The sequence below is a fragment of the Palaemon carinicauda genome, chromosome 6 (genome assembly GCF_036898095.1).
Source record: "Palaemon carinicauda isolate YSFRI2023 chromosome 6, ASM3689809v2, whole genome shotgun sequence".
NCBI lineage: Eukaryota > Metazoa > Arthropoda > Malacostraca > Decapoda > Palaemonidae > Palaemon > Palaemon carinicauda.
The window spans coordinates 66,394,132-66,414,410 of NC_090730.1; the positions used below are offsets into that span (position 1 = coordinate 66,394,132).

The following is a 20,279-nucleotide window of genomic DNA, read 5'->3' on the forward strand; positions in this document are numbered from 1 at the left end:
TTTCTTATTCTCTGGAAACTTGATTTTATATTCATTTACCACTAAAACTAATATAAATTCACATTCTTTTCCTTCAATAAACATATGCCACTAATAAAATCATGAGACAATATAGTTTTCAATAGCAAAAAGAAAACCTTGGGCATCCTACAGAACCTGTCTTTACAGGTTGTGTCACATAGGTCTTAGACACAGCCCATCTTTCAGATTATTAAGGTTTTAAGTGTGTTTCAAGATATCTTCCTCTGAACTTGTTGGTAACTATTGCATAGATTGTTCAAGGGAATTGTTTCTGAGAGTTCATGAATCTGCAATCTCTTTGCACACTGTTCCTCTCATGGATAAGAATGTTTATATTAAAAGTTCAAAGCACAGAAGGAAACTTATATTTAGTTCAGGGGAAAATCAACAAGAGACTAGGCCCTTAACCAATCATGTTTTCTTAGTGATAAGCTTCAAAAGCTCTCTATTTCTTTAGCATCCTTTGTGAAATCTTAGAAAGCCAATGAGTCTTCCCTTAAAGGCAGCAATTCTGATCCCAGATGCTCTTTTCTTAACTCAAACCTGACTTTTCTAGTTGGGTTTAATGGTAATAGCATTCCATTCTGTAAGGGTTCTGGTGGTGCACATTGTGTAACGGATTCAAGAACCTCTCATAGAGCCTTGAATTATGTATTAACTTTTGACCCTTCTGCAAAACCCTCGCCTTATCGTAATCTTAGCCACTCTTTTAGATAACTAGATTCGGAAACAAAGAAAAATTTGGTAGCTTAGATCCTAATATATTTCCAATCACTGAAGTAAGCGCTCTCAAGCAATATTGCATTTCACATGAATGGCGTGGCATAATGTATGGTTTCTTAAGAACAAAATGTTTCTGATAAATGTTCAACTACAATTGATTGGTGCCATAATGTTTGCTTGTAAACTTGACCATTAGCTCATCACAAGTTAACTTTAAAGGGTAAAAGTAGGCACTAGTACTTCTACTGCCAAAACAAGTCCCTTAATAAACAAATGCACAGTGGCTCCAATGCAAAGGTGTAAACAAATAGGAAAACTAGTAAATAATATCTTGGTTCATCTTTCTGAACAGAAAGATGGAGATCAAGAGAACACAGAGGAAATGTCCAAATATGATGAAGTATCTCCATTTCAAACTTTACATAAAACTTACTGCTAATAATATCCAATTCTGGTACTGTTTATTTTTCTGAGTCTTTGGAGACTGCTAATTCCAAGTCTATTTACACCACTCAGTGCTCCTATTTGGTTTTGGTTAGAATCGATAAATTGTTATCCTAAATACAAGGAAAGTCTGGTAGGTTTGGTTTTTGTTCAGTGTTGAAGCCTTTAATACCTCAAAGATGTTCCGACTTGTATAAGACTAATCAGTTACTTAATCTTGTTCTAGATTACAATTTCATGCCTTGACCCCATCATTGTTGCTAATAGAATAGACATAAATCTTTAAATGCTGGGTTTGCAAGCTGCTTGACAAAAGAAATGTAGGTAACAAAGTAGTTAGTATTCTTGAAATACTCTCCTTTCCAGATTCTTTAATGGGAGTTATTTCTAGTCTTTTAAGAGAGAAATTTGCAGGCCATCAGGATTTGGATCTACAATAATTTTAGATTACCCGATTTCTTCAAGTAAAACTTTCACATAAAGCTTACAGGCTATAGCAGTCTTTGTATGTTTTTGGATTCAGAAAAGAGAAAAAGTACAGTACAGTAGTACCTTAGTTTACAAGTAACTCTGAATACAAGCTTGACATTTTATATTTTAATATGAATATTGCATCGGCCTGCTAACACAATTATTGCACTATAAACTCATTTTTTGTGGACAAGTACAAATGAAAATACAGTATCAAGAGATACACATAGACAGTTATGGGTTATCCATAGGTCAACCATGCACTGCTCACAGGAATTATAATCCAATTTGTCTTTCAACACCTCACTTATTTTCCATTCTCCAATCAGCATCTATGGAAACATCATCTCAAGCGAGCATCTTAGGAACTGTCCTTTTTGAGCCGTGACCACATGTTCTTTGTAGAGGTGTGAACAGTATTTTTCATTTGACATTTTGTGTTGTATTTTAAAGTTGACAGTACTGTATAGTATTGAGACAATGGCCCACAAGATGATTAAGAATGTTGGTAAGACGATATTCATTATAGAAATGAAAAAGGAAATTATCACAAAGCATGAACAAGGTAGGTATGGCTAACCTTACAAAACTACAATCTTACAACATCCATGACTTGTACATTTCTTAAGAAAAAATAAGATACCAAATTAATCAATATTGCAAAAGGGGTGGTGACACATGAAATGAAGGCCACATGTTCTTGATAATTTTTAAAAGTTGTTGCTTATCTTGATTAATGAGAAGCAGTTAGCAGGTTATACAATTAATGAAAACATCATTTGTGAAAAAACAAATGTACTGTATGCTATCTTTTGAAAAAAGAGCCAGGTGCATCAGCAGCAAAAGGAAAACTAAAACATTCAATGCAAGCTGGGACTGGTTTAAAAATTTCTTAGAGAAGAATTGCCGTCTATGGTGTTGTGCGAGACAGTAAGGCTGGAAGATCTGATGTCAAGGCAGCATAGGCATTGCTGCTGATTTATAAATGATCGCGGATTGCGAGTCTCCCATACTGCAGAAAGATTTTAATTGCGATCAGATGGATTTGTTTTGGAAGATGCCCAGGCAGATCTTTATTACAGCAGAAGAAAAGGTAATTCCAGGTCTAACCCTACTGTTCTGTGCTAATGTGTATGGAGATTGTAAAATCAAACCTCTCCTGGTGTATCACACATAGAATTCACCAGCCTTTAAGAATAGCAAGGCGCAAATGACACAAATGAACATCATGTGAAGGTCAAACAGCAAGGCTTGGATAACTGGCATTTAGGTTGTGGAATAGGTCAATGAGGTTTTGAGTCCTGAGGTAAAAGAGTACCTGTTGGAGAAAAACCTCCCACTCCAAGCATTGTTAGTTATGGACAGTGCTCCTGCCCATCCTCTAAGCTTTCAAGACAGCTTAATGGAGGAATGCAAATTCATGAGGACCAAGTTTTACCGCCCAACACCACTCCAATATTTCAATTCATGGATCAGCAGGTGATCTCAAACTTTAAGATGCTTTGCACAAAAGTAATGTTCAAATTATGGTTCAAGGTCACTGAAGGGACCCGCTTCTCCTTCAGAGAGTTTAGGAAAGAGAATTTCCATATTGTCAACTGCCTCAAGATTAATGATAAAGCTTAGTATGGGTTCACCAACAAAACTCTCAATTCTGCTTGGAGGAAACTGGAGCTTGACTGCATTTCTGAATGCAATTTTCAGGGATTCATTCCAATCCAGGAGGCCGTTGATGATGTAATTGTATCTTTAGGAAAGACAATGGGTTGGAGGTGGACAAGAAAAACATCGACGTTCGTCTTGAGGAACACAGTGAGCAGCTGACGACCGGGAAGTTGTTGGAATTAAATAAGGTGCAGAATCAAGAGAGTGTGGAGGAGATTTCATCTGATAAGGAGGAGGCACTGACTGACAAACACCTCACTTTAAGTGAAATCATGGAATGTTAAAAATGTGGGAACCCTTCAAAATTTGGAAAAACATATCACCCAGTTAAGGATTTGGCAGGGCAAGCACCGAATCTATTTACAGACAATGCAATGGCTCATTTCCCTGTCATTTTAAAGAAAAAGGGAAAAGCCCTTATCTTTAGATAGATTCCTAGATAAAATTGAATGTAAGTATAAATAAAGACAACAAAGCATCCAGAAAACAAATTATGTGATTCAGTTAGGAACAGTAAATGTCATTTAAGATAGAGAACTAATATTTAACCAGTTCCCATGAGGGGAGATTCTCGTTCCAAACAGCAACCTCCTGCTCCTCCTCCTCCCTCATGACAGCCGTGACTCCTCAAACATTAAGTTCAAGTTAGTCAATTATTTCTTCTTTTCATTGCAAATTATTCATTTTCATTTATCTCTGATATAAAAGACATCGACAAGGAGATGGAGCTGGGGGGAGAGTGACTGCTCCCCGCACTCTAGTTTTGGGGTGTTTAAATGTGCGTGGATGTAGTACGATAGAGAGTAAAAGATGTGAGATTGGAAGTATGTTTAGAAGTAGAAGGATGGATGTATTGGCCTTGAGTGAGACAAAGATGAAAGGAAAGGGTGAAGTGATGTTTGGTGAAATGTCTGGTAGAGTGTCTGGGATTGAAAGGGGAAGAGCGAGAGAGGGTGTGGCGTTATTGCTGAGTGAATGGATGACAGGTAAAGTAGTGGAATGGAAGGAGATATCATCTAGGTTAATGTGGGTAAGGGTTAGGTTGGGTAGGGAATGTTGGGCGTTTGTCAGTGCGTATGGGCCAGGTAGTGAGAAAAGTGAAGAAGATCGGAATGAGTTCTGGAATGATTTAACTAGGTGTGTAGAAGGACTGGGTAGAAGGAATTATGTAGTTGTTATGGGTGACTTAAATGCTAGAGTGGGCGCTGGAGAGGTAGAAGGTGTCATTGGTAAGTATGGCGTACCAGGTGAAAATGAGAGTGGTGAGAGACTGGTAGACATGTGTGTTGAACAAGAGATGGTAATAGGTGCTAGCTTCTTTAAAAAGAAAGATAAGAATAAGTATACATGGGTAAGAGTGGCAAATGGAAGAGTAGTAGAAAGGGCATTAATGGATTATGTGTTGGTAACTAGAAGAATGTTTGGAAGATTGAAAGACGTGCACGTGTTTAGGGGTATGGCTAACGGTATGTCTGATCATTTTTTGGTGGAAGGAAAATTAGTTGTAGCAAAAGAGTGGGGGAATAGAGTAGGTGGATGTAAAAGGGAGGTAGTGAGGATTGAAGAGCTAATAAAACCGGGGGTAAGAAGTAAATATCAGGAAAGGTTGAAAATGGCATATGATGAGGTGGGAGTAAGAGAAACTGGTAATTTAGAGGAGGAATGGAAGTTAGTAAAAGAAAATTTTGTTGGGATTGCAAGTGATGTATGTGGCAAGAAGGTTGTTGGAGGCAGCATGAGGAAGGGCAGTGAATGGTGGAATGAAGGAGTGAAGGTGAAAGTGGAAGAGAAGAAGAGGGCTTTTGAAGAATGGCTGCAGAGTAATAGTATAGAGAAGTATGAAAAATATAGAGAGAAAAAGGTGGAAGTAAAGCGCAAGATACGTGAGGCAAAGAGGGCAGCTGACCTGAGGTGGGGTCAGGGATTGGGTCAGTCATATGAAGAGAATAAGAAAAAGTTTTGGAAAGAAGTGAAGAGAGTAAGGAAGGCTGGCGCAAGAATTGAAGAGACAGTGAAAGATGGAAATGGAAGGTTGTTAAAAGGAGAGGAGGCAAGGAAAAGGTGGGCGGAATATTTTGAAAGTTTGCTGAATGTTGAGGATAATAGGGAGGCAAATATAACTGCTGTTCCAGGTGTTGAGGTGCCAGTGATGGGAGATGAGAATGAGAGAGAGATAACAATAGAGGAAGTGAGGAGAGCACTAGATGAAACGAGAGTAGGAAAAGCATCTGGTATGGACGGTGTGAAAGCTGAGATGTTGAAGGAAGGGGGTGTGACTGTACTTGAATGGTTGGTGAGATTGTTTAATATGTGTTTTGTGTTGTCAATGGTACCAGTAGATTGGGTTTGTGCATGTATTGTACCACTATATAAGGGTAAGGGAGATGTGCATGAGTGTTGTAATTCAAGAGGTATTAGTTTGTTGAGTGTAGTTGGAAAAGTGTATGGTAGAGTACTGATTAATAGGATTAAGGATAAAACAGAGAATGCAATCTTGGAAGTACAGGGTGGTTTTAGAAGAGGTAGGGGTTGTATGAATCAGATTTTTACAGTTAGGCAGATATGCGAGAAATATTTAGCAAAAGGTAAGGAGGTGTATGTTGCGTTTATGGATCTGGAGAAAGCATATGATAGAGTTGATAGGGAAGCAATGTGGGATGTGATGAGGTTATATGGAGTTGGTGGAAGGTTGTTGCAAGCAGTGAAAAGTTTATACAAAGGTAGTAAAGCATGTGTTAGAATAGGAAATGAAGTGAGTGATTGGTTTCCGGTGAGAGTGGGGCTGAGACAGGGATGTGTGATGTCGCCGTGGTTGTTTAACTTGTATGTTGATGGAGTGGTGAGAGAGGTGAATGCTCGAGTGCTTGGACGAGGATTAAAACTGGTAGGCGAGAATGACCATGAATGGGAGGTAAATCAGTTGCTGTTTGCGGATGATACTGTACTGGTAGCAGACACAGAAGAGAAGCTTGACCGACTAGTGACAGAATTTGGAAGGGTGTGTGAGAGAAGGAAGTTGAGAGTTAATGTGGGTAAGAGTAAGGTTATGAGATGTACGAGAAGGGAAGGTGGTGCAAGGTTGAATGTCATGTTGAATGGAGAGTTACTTGAGGAGGTGGATCAGTTTAAGTACTTGGGGTCTGTTGTTGCAGCAAATGGTGGAGTGGAAGCAGATGTACGTCAGAGAGTGAATGAAGGTTGCAAAGTTTTGGGGGCAGTTAAGGGAGTAGTAAAAAATAGAGGGTTGGGCATGAATGTAAAGAGAGTTCTATATGAGAAAGTGATTGTACCAACTGTGATGTATGGATCGGAGTCGTGGGGAATGAAAGTGATGGAGAGACAGAAATTGAATGTGTTTGAGATGAAGTGTCTGAGAAGTATGGCTGGTGTATCTCGAGTAGATAGGGTTAGGAACGAAGTGGTGAGAGAGAGAACGGGTGTAAGAAATGAGTTAGCGGCTAGAGTGGATATGAATGTGTTGAGGTGGTTTGGCCATGTTGAGAGAATGGAAAATGGTTGTCTGCTAAAGAAGGTGATGAATGCAAGAGTTGAGGGGAGAAGTACAAGAGGAAGGCCGAGGTTTGGGTGGATGGATGGTGTGAAGAAAGCTCTGGGTGATAGGAGGATAGATGTGAGAGAGGCAAGAGAGCGTGCTAGAAATAGGAATGAATGGCGAGCGATTGTGACGCAGTTCCAGTAGGCCCTGCTGCTTCCTCCGGGGCCTTAGATGACCGCGGAGGTAGCAGCAGTAGGGGAGTCAGCATTATGAAGCTTCATCTGTGGTGGAAATGTGGGAGGTTGGGCTGTGGCACCCCAGCAGTACCAGCTGAACTCGGTTGAGTCCCTGATTAGGCTGAAGGAACATAGAGAGTAGAGGTCCCCTTTTTGTTTTGTTTCATTGTTGGTGTCGGCTACCCCCCAAAATTGGGGGAAGTGCCTTGGTATATAGATAGATAAAAGGTTATAATTTGTACAATAATTATCAAAACAAAACCTAAAAATTGGTGTTTGTGTGTATCTGTGGATGTGTGGAACACAATGAGAGAATTCTTTTTTATTGCCTTCGCCAAAATGCGAAGAATATACTTTCATCTCTGTCTCTTTATTTATTTATTTGTTTGTTCGTGAACAACTTTACACAAAAACTACAATACCAATTTTGACCAATATTGGAAGTCATGTTGGGTATGACCCAAGAATAAATTCGTAACGTTTTGGATAAAAGGGCATTAAAGTACATGTACACAGCAGTCCTTTGAAAATAATTGCAATATTAAGTAAATGGCAAATATTTTGCTAATTTATTTTTTGTTGGTGAACATCATACAAAAATTACAGAAACAATTTCTATGAAAGTTGGTGACATATGAGGTATGACCCAAGGACAATTCCATTAGATTTTGAAGAAAATACATTGAAGTACAACTACACAGTGGAGTTAGGAGCAAAATAAGACTGCTGGGCGTGGCAAAGGCATGCACCCTACTGAGCACCCTTCTAGTCTCTTATGGGAAAAATTGTTTTAGGATACAAGCATTTTAGATTGAGCGCATTATCAGAACAAATTAAACTTGTAATCCGAGGTACTATTATATGAGCCTCAAATAGTGAGGACAATTTGGGGGGAGCAAAAACATTCAATGACTTTTGCCAATATTTTGAGTCCTGATTTGCATGTAAACAAGTGGGCACCCAGACTCAAAGTGACACACTGAGGACCTTTCCCAAGGATACCTAGTTTTCTACCTCTAAGCCAACAGCTTCAACATCTTTACAACTGTCACCAAGGATTTCCTTTCGTAATAGTCAGTGGCGGCTAGTGGCTAGAAACTGTGGAGGTGCTGCTCTTAAAAAAAAATTGTAGCTTTTTTTAATATTATGTGGAAGGAAACAAACAGGCATTAAAAAGTGTATTTAGAAATTAATAGAATCCTAAAAGAAGAAAATCATAACAATTTTTACTTACCATAACCCAAATTATTAATGCTCAAACTTGATTTATTCTTTTCAAAACTAAACCAATTTCTTTTGCTTGAATATGACCGAAAAGATCTATTACTTTCTTCTTGATCTCTAGCGGACAGACAAGTGAGGAATGTTATTCTCTGTTGAATGCGCTGCAAGTGCGTTTAGTCTTTCCGAATTCATAATGCTTCTTATAAAAGATTTTATTGCTCAAACTTGATTTATTCTTTTCAAAACTAAACCAATTTCTTTTGCTTGAATATGACCAAAAAGATCTATTACTTTCTTCTTGATCTCTAGCGGACAGACAAGTGAGGAATGTTATTCTCTGTTGAATGCGCTGCAAGTGCGTTTAGTCTTTCCGAATTCATAATGCTTCTTATAAAAGATTTTATTGCTTTCAGCAATGAAAAGCAGCATTCTAAGGAGAGTAATTTTATAATTTTTAGTGATGCAAGGAATGTTCTTCAAGCTTTAGAAGTTTTTAATTCTAGTAACCCTCTAGTTTAAAAGATTTTAGAATGACTTTTTATTATTGGACAGAGAGGTATAACAGTTTGATTTTGTTGGGTTCCAGCACATGTAGGTGTGTCTGGGAATGAGAAGGCAGATTTACTGGCGAAGAATGCGGCATCCGAGTTGCTGCCAAGGAGGTATCCCATTCCCTGTAATGACTTCCTACCTAGCATCAAGAAATTGGTTTGTAATAAACGCCAACAGCACTAGGATAGTCTACATGGCAATAAAATGAGGGAAGTAACAAATGTCATATCACCTTGGCGGTATAACATGATACCCCGAAAATGGGAGACGACTCTTTGTCGTCTTCGTATTGGTCACACTCGGTTGACACATGAATTTCTGCTAAAGGGCCAACACCAACCGTATTGCGATGACTGTTTAGTACCTTTAACAGTGAGGCATTTGTTGACCGAATGCCCTAATTATAATAACTTAAGAAATAGATATCTGTTTGAGGCTCGAGGTGAGGATGGTAGGTTCATCCTTGCCAAGATTCTTGGACATGATGTGTCCTACTATGCGAGCGGCATTTTTAGATTTATTTCAGAAACAGGTCTTCTGAAAACTATTCAACAATTATAATGACATCTTAACTTTCATGGTTTTAATTGAATTCTCTTTTATTTTTCATATATAATACATGATATTGGCATCAATGACCTTAGATGTCAGGATGCCAGAAAACTTTCAATCAATCAATCAATTTCCTCTGTTGTAGTCGTGTGAATTGTCAAGAAAACCGAAAAAATTTGAAAGAAACTTAAGAAATAGGACATAGGATAATAATCTAATTTTGCATTCTATTACATTTAAGAATATACTAGACAGTTTTCTAGTTCAACAACTGTGGTGTAACCACCCCACTTCTCTCTCTCTCTCTCTCTCTCTCTCTCTCTCTCTCTCTCTCTCTCTCTCTCTCTCTCTCTCTCTGTGAGTGAGTGTGTGTGAGTGAGTGTGTGTGTGTGTCAGACTTGCATGTAGCTTCCTGTGTGCATATGCACAACAGCCAAACACCCTACAGCTGGAACTGTGCATACAAAGATTTTTTTTTTTTTGCTCAAGAATTATACTGTACAAATATAAAGAAGAATTGAAGACAAAATCATTAAATTGAATATCAACAATAATATCAAATAAAAATAGGAGGTGCTGCAGTTCCACAGTACTTATAATGAGCCGCCACTGGTAACAGTGGTAGAATATCAAGATTCTGCTCTAGTAGACGTTCAAGAAAAGTTGCCAACAGAACTAGTAGGTCTTACCGGAAAATATTAAAACCCTACCTTTCTAATTCTAGTGGGAGGACGACTTTCCTACTTATATGCCATCTGGGAAAATTTTATACTGATCCATGGATGCTAGCTATAGTCTAAGAAGGTTCCTTAATCACTCTAATCTCCAATCCTCCTTTGTCCCAGGAGCCAGCTGTGTCTGAGTTATCTAACAAATTAAGCAAAGGGTCAGATTTTGAAACTAGATAGAGTGGATCTTCTGGAGGAAAATGTGGTGGAGGAGGTCTCAAACCCTGCTTTAGGGGGTTGGAGACTAGTTCTATGTGTCTCAAGACTCAATTAGTCTACAGTTCTCTAAAATGATTTTGATGGAAACACCCTTAACAGATCTAGGGGCAATTAAGAAAATAGGTTGGATGTTTTCAATACACTTCTTAGAGGCACACAGTATTTTCACATTAATATTGATCTCAATTTTAGTTAATACCTTCATTTAGTTAATTGTTTAAAAGAAATCAAGACTCTACAAAAGGAACACAACTCTGTAAGGTGCAGAGAACATTTAGAACACTTACAGAAAGAACACTATGTAATTATGACAACTGCACCCGAATACGGAATTCAGTCTAGTGTAAGTAACTAGGCTGACAAGTCAGAATTGTTTCCCACAAGGGAAGGCTCACTGACCTTCAGAGAATAACAAAGGACTTCAAATAAGTTAAAAAATAAAAAGCTCATCACTTACTTGACAAATAAGGGAGCATTGGCATGTCATATCATTATTCACTCCACAAAAAATAAATAATATCTCTGCTCATTATTAACATGGCTTGCTTTTCAGCCATTTTGAAAACTAACCCTAAGCTGTTCTGTTTACAACACTCTACTCCTCACAATGGTATTTAAAACAATACTTTCTCTGCGTAAAAAAATTACAAATTCAGTAGGGAAGATAACTTGAATAACAATACACACTTATCACAACCGGAAAGAACAATATGTCTTTATCTATTTAAAACAGTGCTTTCTTTATGCAAGAACACCAAGATATACAGCAGAATCAACACTCAATAAACACTTATAAAACTACTAGGTAAAGAGATTGAAGAACACTCCATACTCAATTACCTACAAACAAAATCTCCTTCGTCAACCAATGTGTTTCAATATATTTGTTTATAGGGTGCAATGATGGGGTAAGAGTGAAAATCAAATTGTACTAGGTAAAGAGATTGAAGAACACTCCATACTCAATTACCTACAAACAAAATCTCCTTCGTCAACCAATGTGTTTCAATATATTTGTTTATAGGGTGCAATGATGGGGTAAGAGTGAAAATCAAATTGTACTGAGACAATATACAACAGATGAGTCTTATACAAGTCAGTACGTCTCTGGATTAAAGAAGGCTTGAGGACTAAGCAGGATTGATAGCACTTTTCTGTATCTGACACAATATATTGATTCTATACACCAAAAAGCTGATAACTGGGTAATATAACCAGTTTAGGAACAGGTTACTTCTCTAGATTTGGAAGCATAAGAGGCTTCCAAACTTACCTTACTCAACTTATTGGGGCATTTTTCTGCAATAGGGTTACATAAGGTTTGAATAGGAGATAATTCCTCCATTTCAAGATTGCCTCCTTCATCTTCCTGTATTGTAGGTTTAACTGAGGGAATATCAGCTAATATCCCAGTTTGTTAACAGCTGGAATGAATGTGAGGGATGCTACACATGCGTAGCACTACATTTACCCTGTTTTAATCAACTTGTGGTGAGTTAGTTCCAATATTGATAGTGAGGTCAAAAGAAAAGCCAGGAATGGCTTGAGAGATTATTTAGACAGGAAAGCAGATGAGGCTATCTAAGCTAAGAAATCAGGGAGTGGCTACAGCGTAAGAATTGCTTATAGAATTATTAATGAAATCTCCACAGGGGCAAAAAAGAAGAAGCATATACCCATCCATGAAAAAGAGAGATGGATCTGTTATAACAACAGAAGAGGAAAAAAGGCAACGTTGGATGGGAAATTTTATTGAGGTCATGAATAGGAGACATGAAGGGAATAATTTAATTGATATACCTGAAGCTGAGGAAGACCTTGATGTGCCCATGAATGAATTCAGTGTGTTTGAAGTCAAAATTATCATTAAAAAGTCATGAGATGGAAAACTCCTGGATATGATGGAATAACTGCTGAGAGGATTTTGGCCGAAAATCAAGCGACTCCCAGAATATTTACAAGATTATTTTGTAGAATGTGGCATAAGAGGGAAAAACCTGATGAATGGGAGCTAGGAGTGTTGGTGAAAATGAACAAAAAAGATCTGACTGATTGCAATAATTACAGAGGCATCACACTTACGTCATTCGTCATGAAAATATATAGTATGCTCCCACTAAGGAGACTAGAGAAAAAAATTGATGAAAAACTAATATGAACTAGGATTTCGAAAAGATGAGGTTGTACAAGCCAAATTTTCATTGTAAGACATGTTTTACAGCAATGTGTAGAATATAGAAATCCACTTTTGATGGCACTTATGGACTATGAAAAAGCCTTTGATAGTATGCACCGGCCAATTTTGTGGAGAGTCCAGCGTTTATGAAATTCCACTTAAATATGTCAATTTGATTGAGTCTACTCATGAGCATAGCAAGTCCAAAATTAATGTTAATGGAGTCCTATCAAGTGAACAGTAGAGTATTCCAAGGGAATGTGTTGTCACCAATGTTGTATATCCTCCTCATGGATTTTGTAATGCATAGAACAGTTGGGGACCGTGAAGAAGGATTGGACTGGATTGGTAACTGGAAATTACTTGACCTAGAGTATGCTGATGATGCTGTCCTTACTAGCAAAATGCTACAGCATGTACAAAGCTTTCATACTAAAATGCATAAAATATCACATGAGAGTGGGCTCAAGATAAATAGAAGAAAGAGAGATGATGAGAACGGAATATGCTATGGAAGATGAAATATAATTGGAAGAAGAAAGGATTAATGAGGTGGAATCATTTAAATATTTAGGAACTATGCTCTCTAACACAGAATCTTTAGAAATGGAATTTAGTGAGATTGAAAAAAGAAAATTAGACAATGGCTAGGTTAAGTAAAATTTGGAAATCAAATCACCTGAAATTACATATAAAAATCAGGCTATATATATCAGTTTAGTGAGATTGGTGTTACTGTATGGACATGAGTCGTGGTATGATAATGAAACAATATCCAACAGATTTTGTAGGTTTGAGAACAAAGTCCTCAGGAGAATATTGGGGGTTAAATGAAAGGACGGGATTAGAAGGGCAACTACGGTATAAGAAAGGTTACTTGACTGCCATATATGGATGAGATCATGGTGAAGGTTAGATGGAGATGGTTTGGGCATGCTCTTCACATTCCCCAAGAGAGAATAGTTCACCATTCTTTCAACTGGGCTCCACAAGGCACAAGAAGAGTTGGAAAAGCCAGGCCTACATGGCTGAAGACTATGAAGTGTGAAGTAGAAGATGACAAATGGAGAAATATTGATTCAAAAGCTCAAGATAGTGATGACTGGCAAAATCTGACCAAGGCCCTTTGCATAAATTCACGTAAGAGGAGATAATGATCAGTTAATGGCCACGTTTGCAAACGAATGGAACACGTTGCCAAATGAAACATAATGCAAATAATTGAGTTTAGTTGAAACTTCATTTACCATAAAAAGTTTAAAGGGAATAATACAATAAAATTGAGAAGTGCTTAATTTAGCGAATGGAGGGATATTAGGACTCAGGCTACCAACTGCCTCTTGCTTAACAATTTAGAAGTCTTATGGAGCAACTAAGATTGCAGCATGCAAGAGTTTAGCACCAAAAGGATCTAGAGTAATTGAAGAATTCCAGATTATGTGAGAGGCTTTTGAATCTGTAATACATAGCAAACTTTAAGACCCTTACTGAAAGAAATGCCTACTCAAGATCATTTTTAATTATTATTATTATTATTATTATCATTATTATTATTATTATTATTATTATTTTTATTATTACTATCACTACTGCTATCTAAGCTACAATCCTCATTGGAAAAGCAAGATGCTATAACCCCAAGGGTTCCAACAGGAGAACAGGTGAACCATTAGAATAAAATATTTTAAGAACAGTAGTAACATTAAAATAGATCTTTCATATACAAACTATAAAAACTTCAAAAAACAAACAAGAGGAAGAGAAATGAGATAGAATAGTGTGCCCGAGTGTACCATCAAGTAAGAGAACTCTACCCCAAGACAGTGGAAGAATACAGTACATAAGTTATGGCACTACCCAAGACTAGAGAACAATAGTTGGTTTTGAAGTGTGCCACTACAAGAGCTGCTTACCATAGCTAAAGTGTCTCTTCTACCCTTACCAAGAGTAAAGTGTCCACTGAACAACTACAGTGCAGTAGTTAACCCTCTGAACTAAGAAGAATTATTTGGTAATCCCAGTGTTGTCAAGCCTACATGGCTGAGGACTATGAAGCGTGAAGTAGGAGATGATGAATGGAGAAGTATTGAATTAAAAGCTCAAGATAGAGACGACTGGCGAAATCTAACCGAGGCCCTTTGCGTCAATAGGCGTGGGAGGAGATGATGATGATGATGAGTCTTGTCAGGTGTATGAGGACAGAGAAGAATATGGAAAGAATATGCCAGACTATTCAGTGTATGTGTAGGCAAAGGAAAAGTGACCCATAACCAGAGAGAGAGAGAGAGAGAGAGAGAGAGAGAGAGAGAGAGAGAGATGCAATGTAGTACTGCCTGGCCAGTCAATGGACCCAATAACTCCTTAGTGGTAGTATCTCAATGGGTGGCTGGTGCTTGCCAGCCTACTACCTTACTGCATATTTAAGATGTCTTCAGATAATTTGTTCATGATTCTTTCAGAAACCTTACTGAAAGAAACACTTTGAACACAAGACTTAACTTGGGGAGTTAGGTTAGGTTGGCAATGGGGCAGTTAGCATCAGAGGTACCCCTTTAAAGAGAGGATTCACTGGACTTCTGAACTTTAAGAAAGTAAACTAGCAATGTCAAGATATTATGAAGCTCATCATTATCGTAAGTTGGAGATCATGTGAATTGTCTCGATGTCGAGGCTTGTCATTTTCATTGTCATCCGCATTACAATTAACTAGCCTAGTCTTTCCTGGATTTTCCCTTGAACTAACAGCAGGTTTCATTTAGCACTTTACACTACTAACTTGGTCGACAGCCATTGCAACATACATTCACATGAGAGCTTACAGGAGGGAAACAGACTTTATACTAGTATTGCTCCTGACACGATAAAACAAGGGAATGCGGATAATGACCTTCCAGAAATAATTCCTATATACAATCCATGTAATAATTGCTAAGAAAACCAAGGGAAGACATTTTAATGTATAATAATAAAAAAACAATCTGGATAAGATCTGATCAGTAGTGAACGGCTGAGAAAAATTGATGAGAATGGCATGTCAGTTATCACTTCCTTCTAGAATGCTCCTTCCTTTACTGAGGGCATATGTTTATTGAAGGAAGAAAGCGGGAAAATTTTCAAATCTAAAACTTTTAGGGTAATGGTCAATTAAACAAAGCACCTGAAGAGGGAGCAATATAAACATCAGGGGAAGTTCATAGAAATAATTAAAATTTTTTCCAATTCATAAAATCAAGCTTTCAATTCAGATTTTCTTCTGTGAAACACCAATTAGCTTTCACTCTCTCCAATCTTTTCCTTCTCTCTCTCAAAACTCAGCAGTCTGATGATGGTTCACATAACTAATCCCAAATCTCTCTTCATAGATGAAGCCTTTGGTCGATTTAAACATATGCATGCATAAGCTACACTTGTGGATTCTCAATGACCTTACCATGATGTTATTTAGCTTGAAATTAATCTCACTCATCTTTTCTACAGCATTTGGTAATAGGTTCTATTGCCTTTGCTAACTTCATCAGCTAACTTTTGCTGTGAGAAAAATAAAAGAGATGGACCACTTTACATACATACTGTTTTCTTTTTCTGTCTATCATATGAAAAAATTGCAAGGACATGCAATTATAATGTATGTATAATTGACAATATGAAGTAAATTTCATTGTAAGGTATCTTTATCATTGTTACTTTGTCATAATATTGATATATTGGCTATTCATAGACGTCTGCAACAACAGGACCATTGCATAAATTCTGGGGTGTCAGTCACTTGTTGCTTAGTACCTCATGGTATATTACCCAGTATTGGCCGAGATATATGCTGTGTTAGCTCGAATAAAAAATTATGATACCAAGTAAGATTTTTATTTCTTTAATAAAATTTATAAATCATATAAATACCTATACTTCTAGCTTTTAACAGGAATGCCACATTGGGGATCACAAAGCATATTAACCTATTACAAAAACTACCAATCTTTAATCTGACAAAAATGAATGTAGTCACACAGTGCATGCTCTATCTGCATTCTAAAGTAGTATTTATCACCCAAAAGCCCCACTTCTGTGTAAAATTGAAGTGAGGCTGCAAGATTTCAGGAGGGCACACCAATCATATGGTCTAAAAAAATGTTATTAACAGACAGTTTGTTTAATTACAATCCTGTTAATAATGTATGTCAAGATCACTATTTAGATAGGAAATCACGATCTTGAATGTCCCCGTGTTCCGGCATGCCTGTGGGATCCATCAGAGCACTTGCACACACTTAAATGTTAAGCAAAACACTGGTATCATGTGAGTCTTCCAGATTTGGACAACTACAACACTTTCAGCTTCTCCACAATTCCAGGAATGATCGGCAATATGCTTGGTCTGCTAGGACTAAATGTATAAAGAGTAAATGTCCAACCATTTGCATTAAAATGTAAGAGAAGTGCTAGGAATTGGCTACAGGTATTTTAACCTGTTATACTTCCCCAACCATTATATTACTGTAAGTTCTCAAAACACTTAACATGGCCAATTAGAGACAAACACAAGTAAATTGTTTCTTCCTTTGCCACATTGTCTGTGGGTAAAGCTTGATAGTTCTCACTGATCAGAGTAGGAAGTTCTGCCCCCTACTAGTAATAGACAAGGAAGTTATGGAAAAAGAGTGAAAATGTCCTGGCAAACAGATATTTGGATCTTTTTGAAAGGTCAGGAACAAACGAGAAACTATTCACATGTAAAATCTTTTCAGACAGTTTGAAATACAGAAAGGAATTATCTCAGAGAAGATCTTGAGGGTTCTTTGTAAGGCATTCATTGACACAGAAAATAATCCAACAAAGAGATGTTAAAAGCATTGAAGGATCACAAAAGTAAAGTTATTCATTAAGTTACCTAATGATCCAGATGATACAAGCTATTATCTTCTGTTGACAAAGAAGACTTGTGATCTTGGGAATGCATTTTCATTATGGAAAAGTGTTCTTAAATTAAGTTGGGATATGAGAGGTAATATATATATATATATATATATATATATATATATATATATATATATATATATATATATATATTATCTTTTGTTGACAAGGACGACTTGTGATCTTGGGAATGCATTTCCATTATGAAAAAGTGTTCATAAAGTAAGTTGGGATACGAGAAGTAATTTTATTTTAAATTATATATATATAGAGCGTGCTAGAAATAGGAATGAATGGCGAGCGATTGTGACGCAGTTCCGGTAGGTCCTGCTGCTTCCTCCGGTGCCTTAGATGACCGCGGAGGTAGCAGCAGTAGGGGATTCAGCATTATGAAGCTTCATCTGTGGTGGATAACGGGGGAGGGTGGGCTGTGGCACCCTAGCAGTACCAGCTGAACTCGGTTGAGTCCCTTGTCAGGCTGGGAGGAACGTAAAGAGTAGAGGTCCCCTTTTTGTTTTGTTTCATTTGTTGATGTCGGCTAACCCCCAAAATTGGGGGAAGTGCCCTGGTATATGTATGTATGATATATATACAGTCAGCGCGGATCGCTGTGTCCGGGCAGCATCCGCCATGCATTCATTTTGGTCCCCCGCTACATATCAACGCTAATACACAATAAAAATCAATAATAATTTAATTGAACACTCACCAATATCCCTGCTACTTGTCTATAGGGTAGCCTTTCCTCTTCCTGACCTCCAAAAGTCGTCGAGGAACACTATCGGCGAGGTTTTGGAGTATTTCGGCAGGTATTCCAGCCCACACTTTATGGAGCGCCGCCTCAAGAAGTGTGGCGTATGTCGTAATTTCTTTACAAAGCCGAGCTTTTACAATCGCCCAAAGGTTCTCAATGGGCGAAATATCAGGACTTTGACCTGGCCAGTCAGTAATAAAGTCCACTTCGCTATTTTCTAGCCACTTTTTCACCTTCTTAGCCGTGTGGCAAGGGGCACCGTCCTGCTGAAAAATTTCCGCTCCAGTAGCGGCAAAACAATCGGCTAAATTATCCTTTAAAATTTTCAGATACTGGTCAGCATTAACTGTCACACCTTTAGGAAGAACAACAAGCCTTGGGGCACCACCGTAGGCAAAAGTGCCCCATACCATAAGGGATGCTGGGTGCTTAACTGTCTTGGCCGTGAGATTAGGCTTAAGAGGGTCCGACCCCTTGCGCCTCCAAACTTTTTTCCCGGCCGTTTCACTCACACAAAAGGTCGCTTCATCACTCCACAAAACACTTCGCCACTGCTCCAAGGTCCAATCCTTGTATGTCTTGGCAAAAGCAACCCTCCTCTTCCTTTGTTTCTCGGTTAAAGCTGCCTTTCTTCTGGCAACAACTTTCTCGTAGTTAAGGCGCTTCGACAGGTTTTCCTGGATCGTACGAACACTGACGTTGTTCAACAATTTAGGGTTCTGTTCCTTCAGTTGCTTCGCTGTTAAGGTTGGATTTGCATCAAGGCTTCGTTTTAAAAGTAACAAAGTACGATCAGGGATCTTCCGGGGGGGGGGGGACCAGCATGGGAATGAGAAGGGATCTCGTCGCTACCCCCTTCCTTGAACTTGGCTACCAAGCGCCGCACTGTCCTCTCGTTTACGCCGGTGTTCTTAACAATTTCCTTCGTTTGAAGACCTAACTTATGACAAGTTATCACTCTAACAATATCATCGTGACTTGTATGGGGTTTAGACATCACTGGGGGGGGGGGGGTTTGTTACACAAAAATGCCACGCGAATTCACAAAAGAACGATTGCAACTCGGCCCTTTAAACCGAACACGACCTCACTTCACGACTTCAGGAAATACACTGGCTACTTTCCACCCATGCAGATGAGTAGGTGATAACTTGGACAAAAAAATGCCAATTAATCAATAGGTCTCAGTCGATTTTTTCCCCGATTCTCGTGATGACTCCGAAAGACGCGGAACGAAGTGTCCGGCCAAGTGGCCGGACACAGCGATATATATATATATATATATATATATATATATATATATATATATATATATATATATATATATATATCACAAGCACACATGATTTTAATCAATGTAAATATCACCCATGAATGGCATTCCATACCGAATTCTATCTTGGGAATATACATCCACTTGGAATTCATTTTATGGTAACAGCTTCTGGCCGGGTGGAGATTCGAACTCCCACCTGTTCGTGTGTGTGTATATATATATATATATATATATATATATATATATATATATATACAGTATATATATATATATATATATATATATATATATATATATATAATGTATATATTTATATACATATTATAGTTAGTAGGTTGGCCATGGCACCAGCTGCCCATTCAGATACTACCCTTTGACTGGCCAAACAGTACTGCATTGGATACCTCTCTCTGATTGTTATTATCATTATTATTATTATTATTATTATTATTATTATTATTATTATTACTGTAATATTATTGGGCTCGAGCCATGTCATCCTGATGGAAGTTCCTCTTTGGCAGCTTCTACTTGGGATATTTCTGCAAGTGATATACCAGAGATATTTTACCTTGGAGATATCAACAGAGTTCTGACCTCTGGAGCAAATATTCCGGGAGATATCGTGTATAAATCAGAGATGTGTTAATAACAAGCCATGGCTATCCTTCCCTGAATAGAATTAACCTTGTCTCAAAGGATATGGGTAGAGGGAAGGACATAGGCAAGTGAGCCGTCACAACTCCCGATCTCGATGTGCTACAACTAACACATTTCCTGTTGATCCATTCCCCTTCGCAGCACCATCTTTGTCATTCGCTTGGAGAGTTT

At 37.9% G+C, this 20,279-nt stretch overlaps 1 protein-coding gene across 11 annotated transcripts in view; it reads right to left on the reverse strand.

The window, feature by feature from the left end:
• The window catches only part of Plc21C (Phospholipase C at 21C), a 935,201-nt gene that overhangs the window by 222,038 nt on the left and 692,884 nt on the right, over positions 1–20,279 (reverse strand). The window lies entirely within an intron of this gene.